Below are 15,986 nucleotides of genomic sequence, written 5' to 3' on the forward strand. Positions count from 1 at the left end.
GCGGCGGGGCGGGCGGAGGCGTGGTCACGCCGCGGAGGCCACGCCCCGGCCACGCCTCCCCCCTCCGCGCTGGCCTCGGGCCCGCGATCCCTCTGCAGCCCAGAGCCAGGAGAAAGTCTGGGGGTTTGGTTCCGGGAGGTTTTCCTTCTGTGCGTTAGTTTGGTTGGCTTGGGAAACTCTCCAAAGAGAAAGAGGAAATGTTGGAAAGAAAAAAACGACGTGTCACTAGATTTGAGAGATGGGAAATCCAAGGTGGCTGGTGGGCGTCTGGCCTCCTCTACTCTGGCCTGCGATGTTCTGCGGGGAAGAAAACTCCGAAGGAGTTGCAGAGGAAAAGGAAGCAGATTTGATGTAATTCTACAGATGTCAAGCTGGAGCTTGAAACCCAGGGACCTGGGAATTTTCTCATATTTCTCACCCCCCTTTCTCCTTTCTCCCTCCCAATCAAAAGGTAATTGGATATTTTAATCTGTGCACAAGGAAAAAAGGGTTTGTTTTACCTCTTTTTACTCTAGGTGTTTCTTTGTGTGTGTGTGTGTGTGTGTGTGTGTGTGTGTGTGTGTGTTTGTTTTGTTTTGTTTTGTCAGCTCTCTTACAGTAAATTACTTCTCTACCCAACCCTAAGACTCATAGATTATCATCTACCTGAATCTTAATAAATTCAAAAATGGGTGATACCTGTTTCGGGGTCACAAACAAGGGCAGTAGGTTGATGGGTGTTAGATCAAAAGTGATTTAATTTTCTTGGAAACAGAGTAGTGAGTGTTTATTGGGAAGCTTTTTAGACTAAAACAGCTTGGTCATGATTACAGAAAAGTCATATCAGTTATGGATTTCAATAAACAAATTACTCCTTTAGAGGGCCTGGAACTTCTTAGGTCCCCGAATCCCAACAAGGGGTGAAATCACCAGCCACAGGATTTAGAGAAAAAGAAGCTCCTCTTAGCCCAAGAAAGTGCCCTGTATGAACTCCATCCCTGGTATTTCCCACCAGTCTTCCTTCTCTCCCCTTTGCATTGTGCTGTTTCTGTTCTTGGCAATGGGTTCCCCTGTCACCAAACCAGAACCTTGCATGCAGCCCCGATTCCCCCCTCACTCTTCACATGAAATTCAATTCCAAGTCCTCTGCATTCTACAGGCTGCCTATCCCCATCCCACTGGCACTGCCACAAGTTGACCTTCGGTGTCTGTCTCCACACTGTGGCACTGGTCTCCCAACTCTCCCCAGCCTCCAATCGCATATGCTCTTTTTCTCCAAACTGCTTCCCTAATGACCTTTCCAAGTGCAAACTTATGTGGGTTCTTCCTCTCCTTAAATGGGGGTGCCCAAATTCTTTTACATGAGTAAGTCCAAGCTCCTTAGTACAATACCCCAAAGGTCAGCCTTAACCACACCTGTGAACTCTTCCTACATCCCCCAAGCTCCCAGAGCTTCACTCAGCCAGGTGCTGTATTTGCCAAATGGCCCTGCTCTGTTGATATGAAGACTGGACGAAAGAATGTCACCCTTTATGCTCTTCCCCATGCCTCCTCTCTACCCAACATACTTTAACCTCCACCCCTTCATCTCCCAAGAACTTCTCTTCTCTCTGAGATTCCTCTTAAAAGCCTTCCCTCTCCTGCTCAAACTGAATGGACCTTATCTGTCTTCCCCACACTTGACATAGTCTTGTAATTATTGCATTGCAAAGTTGGTGGATATGGATATATATATATACATATCTTTACATCTTGGTGCTTAACAAAGTGCCAGGCATATAAGAAGTGTTAGGACTAAATTGTGTCCCACCCCCAAATTCATATGTTGAAACTCCAACCCTCAATGTGCCTATTTGGAGATAGGGCTTTTAGAGAGATGACTAAGGTTAAATGAGGTCTTAAGGGCAAGGCCCTAATCCAGTAATACTGGTGACCTTATAAGAAGAGGAAGAGACACCAGAGATTTCACTCAGCCTGCACACACACAGAGAAGAAGCCATGTGATAGCACAGCTAGAAAGCTGCCATCTGCAAGCAAGTAATAGGTCTCACCAGAAACTAACCCTGCCAGCACCTTGATCTTGGACTTCCAGCCTCCAGAACTGTGAAAACATAAATTTCACTGTTATGGGAACCCAAGAAGACTAATAACTAGATGCGCATTAGCCTCTAGTTCTAATCTTGAGAAAGCACTACCTGTCAACGAGCCTGTAATGTCCCCTCAAAACATCCTGGACAAACATCTATGATGCAAGCACAGTGGACAGTGTCTATATATGGTAAGTGAATACATACCCTTTTCCCTGTCCCATGAGAGAAATAGAAGCATGCTGCTTATTCCATAGTCTGAGGTATAAATATCCATAGGCTCTCAGCCATGGCCCTTCTCTTGTATCAGGAAACATAATGTCTCTTAAACCAAAAACATTAAGAAATCAAACATTACTTTGAACTTCTTACATCAAAGCTTCATTAAGAGGCAGGACACCAACACTCATTTATTAAATCCACTGTTTGGTGTCTATTTCACATAGGTAGGATCTTAGGGGGGTTTTGATCCATGAAGGATCAAGTATCCAATTTAGTTTGAGGTCCATGTAGTCACTGTGGATGGACCTCAGAAATAAGAACTTTACGGTTATGGACTACAGCGGTATTTATTTTTATATCCATACCATCTACCAACAGTGCCTGGAACATAAGTGCAAGATAGATGTTTGTGGAATGAATAAGCCTGGATTTCTAGGGCACAGCTAGACTCCTCAGGGTTATGCCATGTGACACCAAACTCTCAGCATGAATCTGATGTCCTGTAGATTTTATATTACGGATGTGGACAGGGCTCCAGGAAACAGATCAGGTGGGCCAGTGGCCCAGGTTCCTAGTGCTCTACATGGTCTCTGGGCTTACACTTTATCAGGTGTGTGGAGGGCTCAAAGAAAATACTGCTCTGAATAACTTTTGAGTCATCTAACTGATTACTGATGGTAGATTCTCTAATCTCACATAACTGGAACACATACATGAAAATTTTTCATCCTATAATACCCACAAGATTACTCATATATTCTGCTTTAGCATCACCCGTTAGCTTTGACATCTAAGGGGCCTTGAAATTCATTTCTAAGGAAAACTGAAGAGAGCAGAGATGAACATTTGAGTACATACTAGTAAAGTGGAGCAAAGCAAAGCAATTTGGAATTTATGTTGTGTGTTTTTTAATGTCCTACTTTAGTCATTTTCCCAATGCACAATCTTTACTTTTTGGTTTTTTTTTCCCCTAACCATTATCCTGAAGAGCTCCAAAGAGATAAGAAAAATGTAACAAAGCCCTAGTGGAGAAAATTTATTTCTATGTGAATATTCTTTTGTATCTTAAATTTTGCACTGTATACATGAAATTTGAATAATAATCCATTCAAAAATTTATAATATTTTAATTTTAAAGTCATGTTCTTTAATATCTGTATTAGTTATCTTTTGTTGTATAACAAATCACCTCAAAGTGTAATGGCTTGAAATAAGAACTAGTGATTTGCCCACAGTGCTATGGGTTGGCAACGTGGGTAAGGCTAAGTCATGGCAGCTCATTTTTGCTTCATTTGGTCTTAGCTAGGCTCTACAGTGCATCTGCAGTCAGTTGGGAGGTCAACTAGGGACCAGCTTGTTTTGGGTAGCCTCAAAGTCAAGATGTTAACTGAAGCTATTTGCTTGGCTGCCTCAGATGCCCCTTACACAGCTCTCAACTGGCTCACTATGATCTCTTCACAAGGCAGCTGGGCCCAAGAGGGTGAAAGAGGAAGTTGTAAGGCCTCATGAGATCTATCCCCAAAATTATTCTGTTGCATTCCACCACTCAAAAATATCACAAAGCCAGTCCAAATACAAGGTTTGGAAAAATGAACTCTACCTCTCAATGGTAGAAGAAATAATCGTATTACAAAGGGACAGGAGTACTTAAATAGGAGGAATTTTGTGGCCATCTTTGTAAATAATCTTCCCCTGAATCATTTGGTGGACTGCATAAGAGAGGAGAACTATGACAGGTGATAACTTTAGTCTCAAGGGAAACCATTCTGATTATAAGCCAAAAGTCCTTTCTGGTTGAGCATAAGAAAACCCACAATCGATTCAATAAATAACTAAGGCTTGATCTCTAAAGAAGCTAAGATTGACCAGATTCTAAATGGATATATTAGTTGTTTATTGCTGCATAACTCATTACCATATATTAGCTTATCATTGCCTTAGTTCACACACTCCCTGGCAGGGTTCTGTGCTCAAGACCCCCAAATCAGAAATCAAGATCTTGGCAGAACTCACAGCTCAACTCATGTGGAGCTCGAGGTTCTGCTGGCTGAATTCAGTTCCTTGTGGTTGTAGGACTGAAGCTTCTGTTTCCTTATTGGCTGTCAACTAGGAGCCATTCTCAGCTCCTAAAGGTTGTCCACATACCTTATCATGTGGCTTTCTCCATCATCAAGTCAGCAATGGCACAAGAAATTTTTCCTGTGCTCCTAACCTCCATCTCCCTGCGTCTATGCTTCTAGACCCTGATTTACAGTGTTCGCATGACTAGGTAAGGCCCACTCAGATTCTATCTTAAGATTACCCAATTTAAGAACTTACATTTGCAAAATCCCTGCACAGTAGTACCTAAATTATTGTATGATTGAATAATTGGGAGAAGGTGTGTATAATATGGAGGTCAGAAATCTTGTAGCCTATCTTAGAATTCTGCCCACATCATCAGAATATAGATCAATGGATAGACACCTAGGCAGACAGATGTTCCTTAATATAAAACATATAATGTGAGGGCAGGCAGAGGATGGGAGCATTGGGGAACTATCCCATACAAGTTCATCAGTTACTTAAGTAAACCATAAGCCAGTTAGAAGAAAGAATTCTGATTAGATAATAGCCAACCTCTCTCTAGTACAGCTCAATAGATAGTAAGTTTTTATTAAATCCTGATGGCTTGATTACTGAAAAAATAAAGACAAAGTTAAGAATATTAACTAGCAAAATATGAATTTAATAGCATTCTCTTTATTTTGCTTAGTTTTCACTGTTACATTCCATGGTAACACAATGTTCTAGTGTTTCTGTTGCTGCCCAATACTTTTCAATGGAGAGACTTATAGAACTCATTTGTAGAAAAATTTTGTCAAAAGATGTATGGCTTGCCAAATAAATATAGTATGTACCTTTTAAAATGAGTAGTACTTAGAAAGGATCAAAATTACATAACTAAATCAAGAAGAATGTGCAGTAAGCGAGATCCTGAGGTGTTGTGTTAAAGTAGTCTCTTTGCATGAGCATTCATGAGCAAAGGAATGGAATAATTTTATTAAATATGCTAATAACACCAATAATAAAAATGAATATCCTCCTCTTTAATAGTAATCTTCTACTATATGTTTTGCAAACCCAACATCAGTGGTGGAGTTCATAATGTAACTGAACACTGATGTTTCTAGAGAGTTTAAAGTTTAGAAGTTTTAATTTCAGTGTGTTGCCTAAAATGCTTAATTTAGTTTTAACAAAACACTTGCTCTTTGTTATTCATAATTTTAAAATCAAAGAGACTCTATAAAATGGTGATTCAAATTTGTAACTAAATACCACCTAAGAATCTAGAGAAACAGCTGTTAGTCACATAAACAACTATTAAATGATGCAAAGACCTAAGTTTTGTCTTATTCTTTACATAAATCAGAAACCAAAAAGAAAGGATTTCCTGAGAATCTTCCTGTATATTAAAACTAAAATTTCCAAAAAGCTGAGAAGGGGAAAAACTGAAATTTTCATCCTGTTAAAAATATTAAGATATATTAATATAATAATGAGTAAACACACACCATCTCTGCACTTAAGCATAATAAAGACAATTTCTGTATATTTCCTAATTCAAATAACTAATATATAAAACCAATGGCCAATTCACTGAGAACATTCTAGATTTTGCTCAAACATTTTATACTTCTTTCTACTACACATTCCTGATACACACATCTTCTATTAACAGGAAGTATCCCTTAAAACTCTTGTATTGGTAGTAACTAGTTGAATGCCATTTATTTATACTCTCCTACCTTTGAATGATGCCTTAAAATAAGTTTATGGAGTAGTGAAATGTAAACTAGCCTGGGGTAGAAGAGATCTCAATCCTGGCTCTGCTCCAGGGTCTGCAATTCCAATTCTGTGACTTTATATAAGATATTTAATTCACTGTAGGCTGTTTCCTTTGAGTTTCATTCTTTTTTTTTTTAATATATATTTTATTGGTTTGTGTTTTGTTTTGTTTTTACAGAGAGAAAGGGATAGGGATAAAGAGTCAGAAACATCAATGAGAAAGAAACATTGATCAGCTGCCTCCTGCACACCCCCTACTGGGTATGTGCCCGCAACCAAGGTACATGCCCTTGACCGGAATCAAACCCAGGACCCTTGAGTCCACAGGCCCACGCTCTATCCACTGAGCCAAACCCGTCAGAACTGGGTTTAATTCTTAATGATTCTATAGCAAGATATAGACATCATCTTCCATATAAAAATTGCAGCACTCTATATACATATATATGTATACATACATGTGTATATACAAAGGTGTGTATGTGTGTGTTTGTGTGTGTATATAAAATAAAAGGGTAATATGCTAATTAGACCAGACATCTTCTGGATGTCTTTCCTGATGAAGCCGGAGCCAGAGGAAAACCAGCCCAGGTCCCAGGTGCCTGCAGGTGGCCCGAGGAGGGGAAGCCCGGGTCCCAGGTGCCAGAGGAAAGCCAGTGCCAGCAGCCGGGGGAAGAAAGGCTTACTTTTGAATGAATTTTCATGCATCGGACCGCTAGTGATAATAATAAAAGCATAATATGCTAATTAGACCAGACAGACAAATGACCTTCCAAACATCCTTCTGGACAACCTTCCAGATGAAGCTGGGGCTGCAAGGGCTAAGGCAGCCACTGTGGCTACAAGGGCCAAGCCCCTTGCATGAATTTCGTGCACCAGGCCTCTAGTATATATATAAAATTTAAAGTACTCATAGTGTTTCTGTTACTGGCCATGTTTGGCTAGAAAGGAGGCCTGTTCAATCCACTTTGAGTTTCCAAGTAAAGTCCAAACTGAAGTTAAAGTTAAATCTTGCCAGAGAAAGTTTGCTTATTAACTTTGCTTAGAGAACTGTATCATCCAGACATTGAAGTGCAAATTACTGGACTTGAGTGGTAACATTCTTCTATTTGTTCTGCCCAATCTTAACATGAATTAAAAGTCTACCTAATGTTAGCTTTAGCTAGATAATGCTAATATGAATAAAAATTTGCACTTTATAAGGAGAAAGAATGAATGAGGAAATGATAGAATCTACTGGGGAATCTAAAGGCAATTTCTGGAGATGTTTATAATCCTCCCTGTTCACCTCACAGACAGCCACTCTCCTTGCTCCAAACAACCTGCCTTGTCCTAGTTCCAGCTTGCTCTGATGACCTCCCTTTTGCAAGTCAACAGCTGAGATACATAGCAGGGAAGGGTACTTTGACACGCACCTGCTTTCCCCAGATCATTTCTATCTACAACAACTGCTTAAGCCATCTGCTATCATCTACATCAGTGCATGAAGGGCTACTTAAAAGGGTAAAAGAAGGAAAAAATGCAAAAGTGTAATGGATATTATCTTTTTTTAAAGATAAAATTGACAAACTTCTGTACAAACTGATGAGAGATAAAGAGAAACACAGAGGAGAACAAGTACAGTAATATTAGAAATGAAAATGCAGACATAACTGTAGATACTCAAAGGCTAAGAAGAGAATATAAAAAAAAACTATGAACAATAACAATTTTATTTGAAAATTTAGATGAAATGGGGAAAGTCCTAGAAAAAGACAACTTTTTAAACATGACTCAGAATGAAATAGGAAAATGGAATGTTTCATAAACTTTCAATGAATTGGATCAACAAATAAAATTTTCTCACAGAAGAATCTAGAACTATGGAAATTGGTTTTAAGAATGATTTGCTAATGGCAATTCTTAGCTTGGCTAGAGATATTTTTAATCTTTTTTATTAGAGAGACAGTTTATCAACATGACTAACAGAAAGCAGAACTTCTCTTTTCACTCTTCACTTCCCTCCTTATCCATACACCCATTTCAAGAAGACCCCTCATAATCTTGGTCCCACAACTTTAAGATAATCTTAATTTCCTCTCTCATGCTCCAGATCCACTTAGGTCATCAAAACAAGCCATTACTTGCTGTAATTTCTCTTATATCTACATTTTCCTCTCCACTTCTATCAAGTTCTGCCTGAACCACAGATACTTAATCCTCCTTGAATAGATATCCACGGGAAGGAATGCTGCTCTCCTTCCAAATAACCCACACCCCAGCAGACCACATCCACCAGGCTAATCCAATACAAACTGTGCAGTGCTTCTCCTCTCAGATCCAGAGCAGTGGCTTTTCTTGTTAGAATTCAAAATTACTCCTTTCTTTCAGAAATGGTTTCCTTAAAAATAAAACTGCCATATGATCCAACATTTCTTCTTCTGGGTATATACCCAAAAGAAATTAAATCAGTACTTGTGGAGATATAGGTACTATCTCCTCATTACAGCATTATTCACAAAATCCAAGATACGGAAACAACCCCAGTGTCTGTCAGTGGATGAATGGGTAAAGAAATTGTGCTATGTATATACAATGGAATACTATCCAGCCATTCACAACAACATGGATGAAGGACGTTATGCTAAGTGAAATAAGTCAAACACAAAAAGGAAAGAACTGCATGATCCTCACTTATAAGTAGAATCTAAAAAATGTTGAATATATAGAAGCAGCAAGTAGAATGGTGCCAGGGATAAGGAGATGGGGAAAATGGGGAGATGTTTTAGTTATGTAGGATGAATAAGTCTGGATATCTAACGTATAGTATGATGACTATAATTTACAATACTGTATTGTACACTGGAAACTTATTAAGAGAGTAGATTTTAGGCACTCTCACTATACACACAAAATGGTCATTATGTAAGCAAATGACATGTTAATTAGTTTGGCTCTAGTAATCATTTTACTATGTAGTATATACTTCAAATGTGACCATTTTTATTTAACAAAACGATTTTCTTTCCTCCTAAACAATAGTCCTTAGGAGCCAATGCTAATTAATTCAACTGAGCTAAATATATAAAGGCTGGGGAAATTTACTCTTATAGAATGATTCATTTTCTCATGAATTGTAGTTGCTGATCAGAATTATTACTTTGGGAAAAAAAAGTTTACACATCTTCAGAGATAGTAGTGTCATAAGGATTTAGAAAGAGCTAGGTCTTAAATATTATTATTTCTGAATAATATAAAAATAAATGTCTAGATAAGTATTTCCTAATTAGCTATTTTCTTTTTATATTTACTATGAAAATAGATAAGCCAAGTTATGAAGAACTCTGAATTGTTCTTTTTTCATGATATTTTTTTAACTACTATACAATTCTAGATAATATATTTAGTTCAATTTCTGATTTTTCCATCTTCTCAAGATACAAATGAATTTTTCAGTAATTTACAAAAGATTACAAAACCTTTAGTAATCTATAAAGTGACATGTGGATTTGGAATTAATGTGTTCTTTTATCTTATTTATTTATTTATTTATTTATTTATTTATTTATTTATTTAACTCTCCTTAATCTTAATTAGGTTAATATACAATAATAGTGCTCTTCTTTGCATAATGCTATAGAATTTCTTCTTCTTCTTCTTCTTCTTCTTCTTCTTCTTCTTCTTCTTCTTCTTCTTCTTCTTCTTCTTCTCCTCCTCCTCCTCCTCCTCCTCCTCCTCCTCCTCCTCCTCCTCCTCCTCCTCCTCCTCCTTCTTCTTCTTCTTCTTTTCTAATTGTCACTTGAGCATATTTTTCCCATTGCTTTTCAGAGAGAGCAGAAGGGAAGGAGAGAATGAGAAAGAGAAAGAGAGAAACATCAATGCGAGAGAGACATATCTACCAGTTGCCTCCCAGCACAGGCCCCCGACTGGGGGCGGGGAGCGAACTTGTAACTCAGGTATGTACCCTTTACCAGGAATAAAACCAGAGACCTTTCCTTGCATGGGCTGATGTTCTAACCACTGAAAAACATGGGCCAAGGAAATGCTATGGATTCAAAGGAAGAGTTTACAAGGTAAATATGAAAATGTTACATAGGTCTGAATAGGACAATTAAATGATAGTAGTAAATATTTATCAAGTGCTGCTGTTTTTGTGTTGCTATATTTTTTTCTTGCTTTTTTAAAACTTTTAATTTTATTTTATATTGTTTTCAGATGTACAGTTTAGTGATTAGTCATTTACTTTACACAGTGTTCCCCTCTACATTTCCAGTTACCCACCTGTAAAAAAGCTGTGGTACATGTATATAATGGAACATTATTTGGCCATAAAAATGAATGAAATCTTAGCATTTGAGACATCATGGATGGATCTAGATACTATTATACTCAGTCAGACAAAGACAAAATATAATTCTTACTTATTTATGAGCAAGTTATGACTACCAATAATGGGAGAAAATCAAACTTTTCATGTTATGGAGAAGTCATAAAATCACATAATTAAAAATGCCTTAAAGAGTAGTGCCATGCCTGGTATAAGATAAGGAATGGTTGCTTTGCCAAAGAGAGGGCCAAGTATTATGATTAGTTCCACAGTCCAAATGATGTGAGTTAGTAGCCTATATTTCCTGCTTACGAGCTGAGTAACCTTGGTTAAGTTGTTCAATTTTCTTAAAACTCAGTTTTCTCATCTGTAAAATTGGGATTTACTTATTTATTTAACAAGTATTTCTCGAGCATGTTCTTTGTTCCAGGCACTATTCTAGTTCTTGAGAATACAGCAGTGAACAATAAAGAAAAAAATTCTTGCCATTGTGTATATTTTAGAATTAAACAGGAAAGGAGGAAGAAAGGAAGGAGAAGAAAAACAGAAAAGCATATAGTTTGTCAGATAGCCTTTATTATTGCTATACTACAGAAAAAAAATAATAAAGCTGGGGAAGGGATAGAAATTCCATGGCAAGAATTTGTAATTTTAAATAGGGTGGCAAGGCCAGGTTTCTCTGAGAAAGTGACATTGAGCAAACTTACCTGCAGGACATGAGGCAGCTCCTTGTGCAGGCATCTGGAGAAAAAGCTCTCTGAGCAGCTAGGATAGCAAGAGCAGAAGTCTTAAGGCTGACACATGCGACAAATTCAAGGCACAGCCAGGGTCCAGCATGGCCGGGAGCATGAGCAAGAAATATGATAGATGATGGAGTCAGAGAGTCAGGGAGGGAAAGCAGGATAGATCACATACGCCTGTAAGCTACTGCAGAGAGTCTGGCTTTTACTCTGAGCAAGCTAGGAAGCCACCAGAGGTTTTGGGTCAGAGGAGAGACCTGGTCTGATGTGCATTTTAACTGGATCACCTGGTAGCTAGGTTGAAAATAGATTCTAGGAAAACAAAGGTAGACTCAGAAAGAACACTGAGAAGGCTGTTGCATTGACCCAGAAGAGAGAATATGGATATTCTAAAGGTAGAACCAATGGGATTCCCAATTGAATTAGATGTAAACAACAGGATTTGCAACTGGATTAGATATGAAATGAGAGGAAAAGGATCAAAGGTGACTCCAAAGTCTTGGACCTAAGAATCTGGAAGGATTGATTCCTTTTTCTGAGGAGGATGCTATGAGAGGAACTGCTTATAAGAGAGAACAGGAGTTCAGTTTTGTGTATGCTGAATCTGAGGTGCCCTTCGTGATTCAAATAAAGATATCAAGTAAGTAGTTGGAGATGAGTCTAGAGTTAAGAGGAGAAGTCCTGTTGGAGCTAAAAGTTAGAGGTCATCAGTAGGTATATAATGGAGCTGCATATGTCACCAAATAAGTGATTGAGGTCTGGGCTGTGGGTTATCCAAACAGAGAAGTCAGGGCGATAAGTGAAAACTAGAAAAGCGGACAGAATGAATGGCCAGTGAATGGCCAAGAGAATATGGGTCCTGGAGGCTAAGTAGGTCCTGTGTTTCAAGGAGAAGAGAGTGGCTCACTGTCTCTCACAGACCCAGTGAGATGCAAACTGAGAGTTGAATGTCGGATTTGTCCACTATATCCCTCATGGAGCAGCAGGGATGGAAACCTGGCTGGAACAGTTCCAAGAAAGAATGGAAGGAGAGGTACTGGAGGCAGCTGGTCTAGGAAACTTTTTCAAGAACAGGAAATGAAGGAGAATATAGAGCCAAGAAAAGTTCTGTTTCATTGTTTGGTTTGGTTTTTAAAATTGCAGAAAGCAATGGCATGTTGAGATCTGTGTTTAATTCTTGTTAGATTTCTTTGTAAGTTGATAGCAATGATCCTTTACAAAAAGTAATGATTAACCTTATTGGCCTTTTAAACATTAAACCCGGACCTGGAGAAAGCAAACACTGCTCCAGCCAATTTTCCTCACTTCGACATGAACACACTTGCTCCCACCTCTGAATGCTGTTCATGTCATTCCCTCTGGCAGGAATGCTGTTCCTCCTTCTTTTTAAACAGATTCAAATTCTATCCATATATCAAGTATCAAGTTCTATTTCCATCAGGAGGCTTTCCCTAACTTTGGAATCTAGATTAATTGTTTCCTTTTTTTTTTTTTTTTTTTTTTTTTTTTTACTTTTATAGCACTTAGTATTTGTAAACACTTTCAAGTACCTCTGTGTACAAAGGAATGAGCTAGATTTGGGAGGTGAATAAGTTAAATAAGAAGCACAGTGTCCATGCTCAAGAAGCTAAAAACTTGCTATCTATTGTATATTATAATCCTTTGTACATATCTTTTCCCCCTAATTACCTTGTAAATCTTGAAGGCAGGCAAGAATTAATGCTTTCATTTTCTCAGTGTTCCACACAATGAGGGAGCCATTAGTATGATAAAGTTATTTTAATTATTTAAAATATTACTTCCCAATTATATGAAATAATTACTCCCCAAACCTAAGCTTAATGGTCTATTTCTTCAAACATTTTTATAACAGTTATTTTAAGTCTTTCAAAAAGATGTTAGATATTTCCCTGCTGTGTTTTATAAAGGTCCTTAAAGATGATAGTATTTTAAAAATGATTCTGATCTCCTTGTGGGAGGCAGAACTGGGTATCTTCATTGGGAACTTCGATAAAGCTGAACTTAGGGCATATTGCACATTTGCTGCAATAACTGTTCTTAAGGCTCAATTTTATATAGAGAAAAATAATCTGATAAGCAGTTCCATGGAGCGATTTGAAACTTGTATTTCAAAAAATATCAAAGCAAATGAAAAGACAAGAGATTTCCACAATTTCCAGTGCTTTCCTGATGGCAGAATAAACCACGGGGACTACTATTGAGGTAGGAAATGTGAATATGCATGTGCTGAAATCACACCAAGAAGATGGTACAGAGTATTGTTCCTTGCCTCTATCAGCCTGGTATAATGAAACAGAGGGAAGATCCAGTGACTGTACTGTTGGCAAGTTTGTAGCAGATTTTCTCCAAGGCTTATTGAAGAACACAAAACTTTATTAAATGAGGCAGAAATAATGAAAGATACATGTGAGTCCCTTATAATTGCCAGTTAAAGAGAGTGAGGAGAAGGAAAAATAAAGTAAAATAAGATAAGCAGGTGAGCAGATGAAAGCAAGAGGAAGAAGAAAAAAAAGACAGAAGAAGGAAGACAGAGAGGAAGAACTGACCGGGGACAGGAGTGGGGCGGGAGGCAGAAGAGGAAATAAAAAGGCAGAGAAGGAAAAGGAAGTTAGCAGGGAGAAAGACTTTGGATATTTTAAGATATTTTTTTAAAGGTCATGCCCTGTTTTTTCTGTGAATTAAAGATTCAGGAAACAAACCTTCCTGTTTCATGTGTGTTATTCTTGTGTTCCTCATCAGCGCTTATTGTGTATTAAGATAAGAGTATCTGCAAAGAGAAGGGGGTTGCATCTAAAGGCTGGGGCCCTTTCCTTAAAGAAGATGCATGTCTTTTACACTTGAAAAAGGAAGTGAGACAGAGAGCCTTGGTCTTGCTCAAGAAGGACGCAATCCATGCAAGAGACATAGTCTACATAAAAGGTATACGTTAATATGACTTAATATAACATGACATGTTCTGTCATTTGAAGCTTAATATGTCATAATTTCATAACTGATGGCTTCTTCAAACTGAAACATGGAAGCACAGGGTGTGGTAAAAACAGGTTTACAGTTGTGGGTACTCTAAGTAGAGTTTATTCCTATATGATTATTTCTTAATTATTATATTGTTTTCCCTATGAACAACTGTGAACCTACTTTTGCTCTGCCCTGTACACAGTTATCTATATTTGAGTTCAGATAAAAGTAGAGTGCTGAATCCAAAGCCAGGACAGACGAAAACCAAGACAATTGTCCTGGTAGGGAAGGTATCTCACAGCCATGTCTGGGGAAGGTCTGTCAGGAGAATAGACAGAAGTACATTCAGGCAGATGCTAAAGAAATAGTATCTACCTGGCTGGGGGTCTCATTGCTGCTCACCATTTAGGTTTTCTAAGTCTCAGGTTGTCTTAAGGGCTACTCTCTGTAATTATCAGAAGGCCAGTCCCCCAAGTATGGACCCTGACTCTTTAAAGATTTCCTTTCTTGATTTCCAGGCAGGGGAAGCTCTGCTGACGTTTACTAATTCCAATTAACCTTATTATGTCAAACAATCTTTGTTAGAAACCTTAATTCCTCAAATTATAATAGTTTATATATATAGTTGACCCTTGAACAAACAACATGGGTTTGAATTTTATGGATCTACTTATATGTGAATTTTTTTCAACAAATGCCTATACTGTTCTATCCATGGTTGGGAATCCTCATATATGAAGGGCTTACTGTATGCATTGTTTGACACTATCCTATATAATAAAGAGGCAATATGAAAATTGACAGTCACACCATCACAAGATGGTGGCAACCACAGTGGGGGTGAGCTGGCTGCTGCGTACACCAGCTGCCAGAGGCCCCTCAGCCCCACCGGGTTCTCCTGCACCTGGTTCTCCTGCACCCTCCACTGACTGAGGCTCAGGCAAGCAGGGCCAGCTGAGGCGCAGGCAAGCCTCAGATGGCGGTTGCCCAGTCACCCAGGGCTGGCCCAATTATTTATTGTAGTATATAGAAATACAATTGATTTCCATATAGACCTTGTATCCTATGAACTTGATAAACTCTCGTGCTACTTTTAGTAGTTTATTTTGACAGTCTTGTAGGATTTTTAATGTAGCTAATCATGTCCTTTGCAATACATCAAGTATTATTTCTTAGGTTCACTGTTTTTAATTTGACATTTTTTTTCAGGGGGCTCTAGGAAAAAAGGCATATCTACAGCAAATGAGAAGAATCAGATCCAGTTCCATATTTATATGCTGACAAAACCTACATTAAACTGCTGCTTTATTAACTGCATTCATTTTAAATTTTTCTGTGAAACTAACTATGCCTGTGTCATTTGTGCTCGGTGACTGATTCCTACTGCAGACTATTTGATTCTAAACTCTAAAGTATGCAAACTATAATGTTCACTTTGGATAAAATATTTCCTCTTGTGGGCCACTTTTTAAAACATATACAAAATGGAACTTTTGTGGCTAGACATAAGCCAAACGCTACAGGGCAAGGGGAAATTACAGCAAGACATTTGATTAAAGAGTTTAAGATCAGGGAATTAAAGAATGCAAAGGACAAAAAGGAAGCTAACAGTTAGGCTGGAAATCTATTAAAGGAAACAGGATACATGGCCTTGAGAACTCCCCTAGATTCCCAGACTAGAAGCATATGCCAATTGAGGTTGGGAAGAGAGGGAGAAGAATAAACAGGATTTGAAACAGAGGGATTCAGATGCTGTGAGGCTTTCCCAGCCGATGTGGGAAATGAGCCCGGCTCCACAGTGGGCTCATCGGCGTTGGAACCAGAATGTGGAGGGAAAATTCTTGA

General features: G+C 38.3%; 1 protein-coding gene and 1 long non-coding RNA gene across 2 annotated transcripts in view; one reads left to right on the forward strand and one right to left on the reverse strand.

Moving 5' to 3' along the window:
• Window positions 1-15,986, reverse strand: part of FAM107B (family with sequence similarity 107 member B) — a 236,317-nt gene that overhangs the window by 75,955 nt on the left and 144,376 nt on the right. The window lies entirely within an intron of this gene.
• LOC123653204 lies at window positions 13,400-15,482 on the forward strand. The gene is made up of 2 exons (XR_006742869.1): window positions 13,400-14,102; window positions 15,351-15,482. It is a non-coding gene; the product is annotated as an uncharacterized LOC123653204 (long non-coding RNA).

The sequence above is a fragment of the Pipistrellus kuhlii genome, unplaced genomic scaffold, assembly GCF_014108245.1.
Source record: "Pipistrellus kuhlii isolate mPipKuh1 unplaced genomic scaffold, mPipKuh1.p scaffold_m20_p_1, whole genome shotgun sequence".
Lineage (NCBI taxonomy): Eukaryota > Metazoa > Chordata > Mammalia > Chiroptera > Vespertilionidae > Pipistrellus > Pipistrellus kuhlii.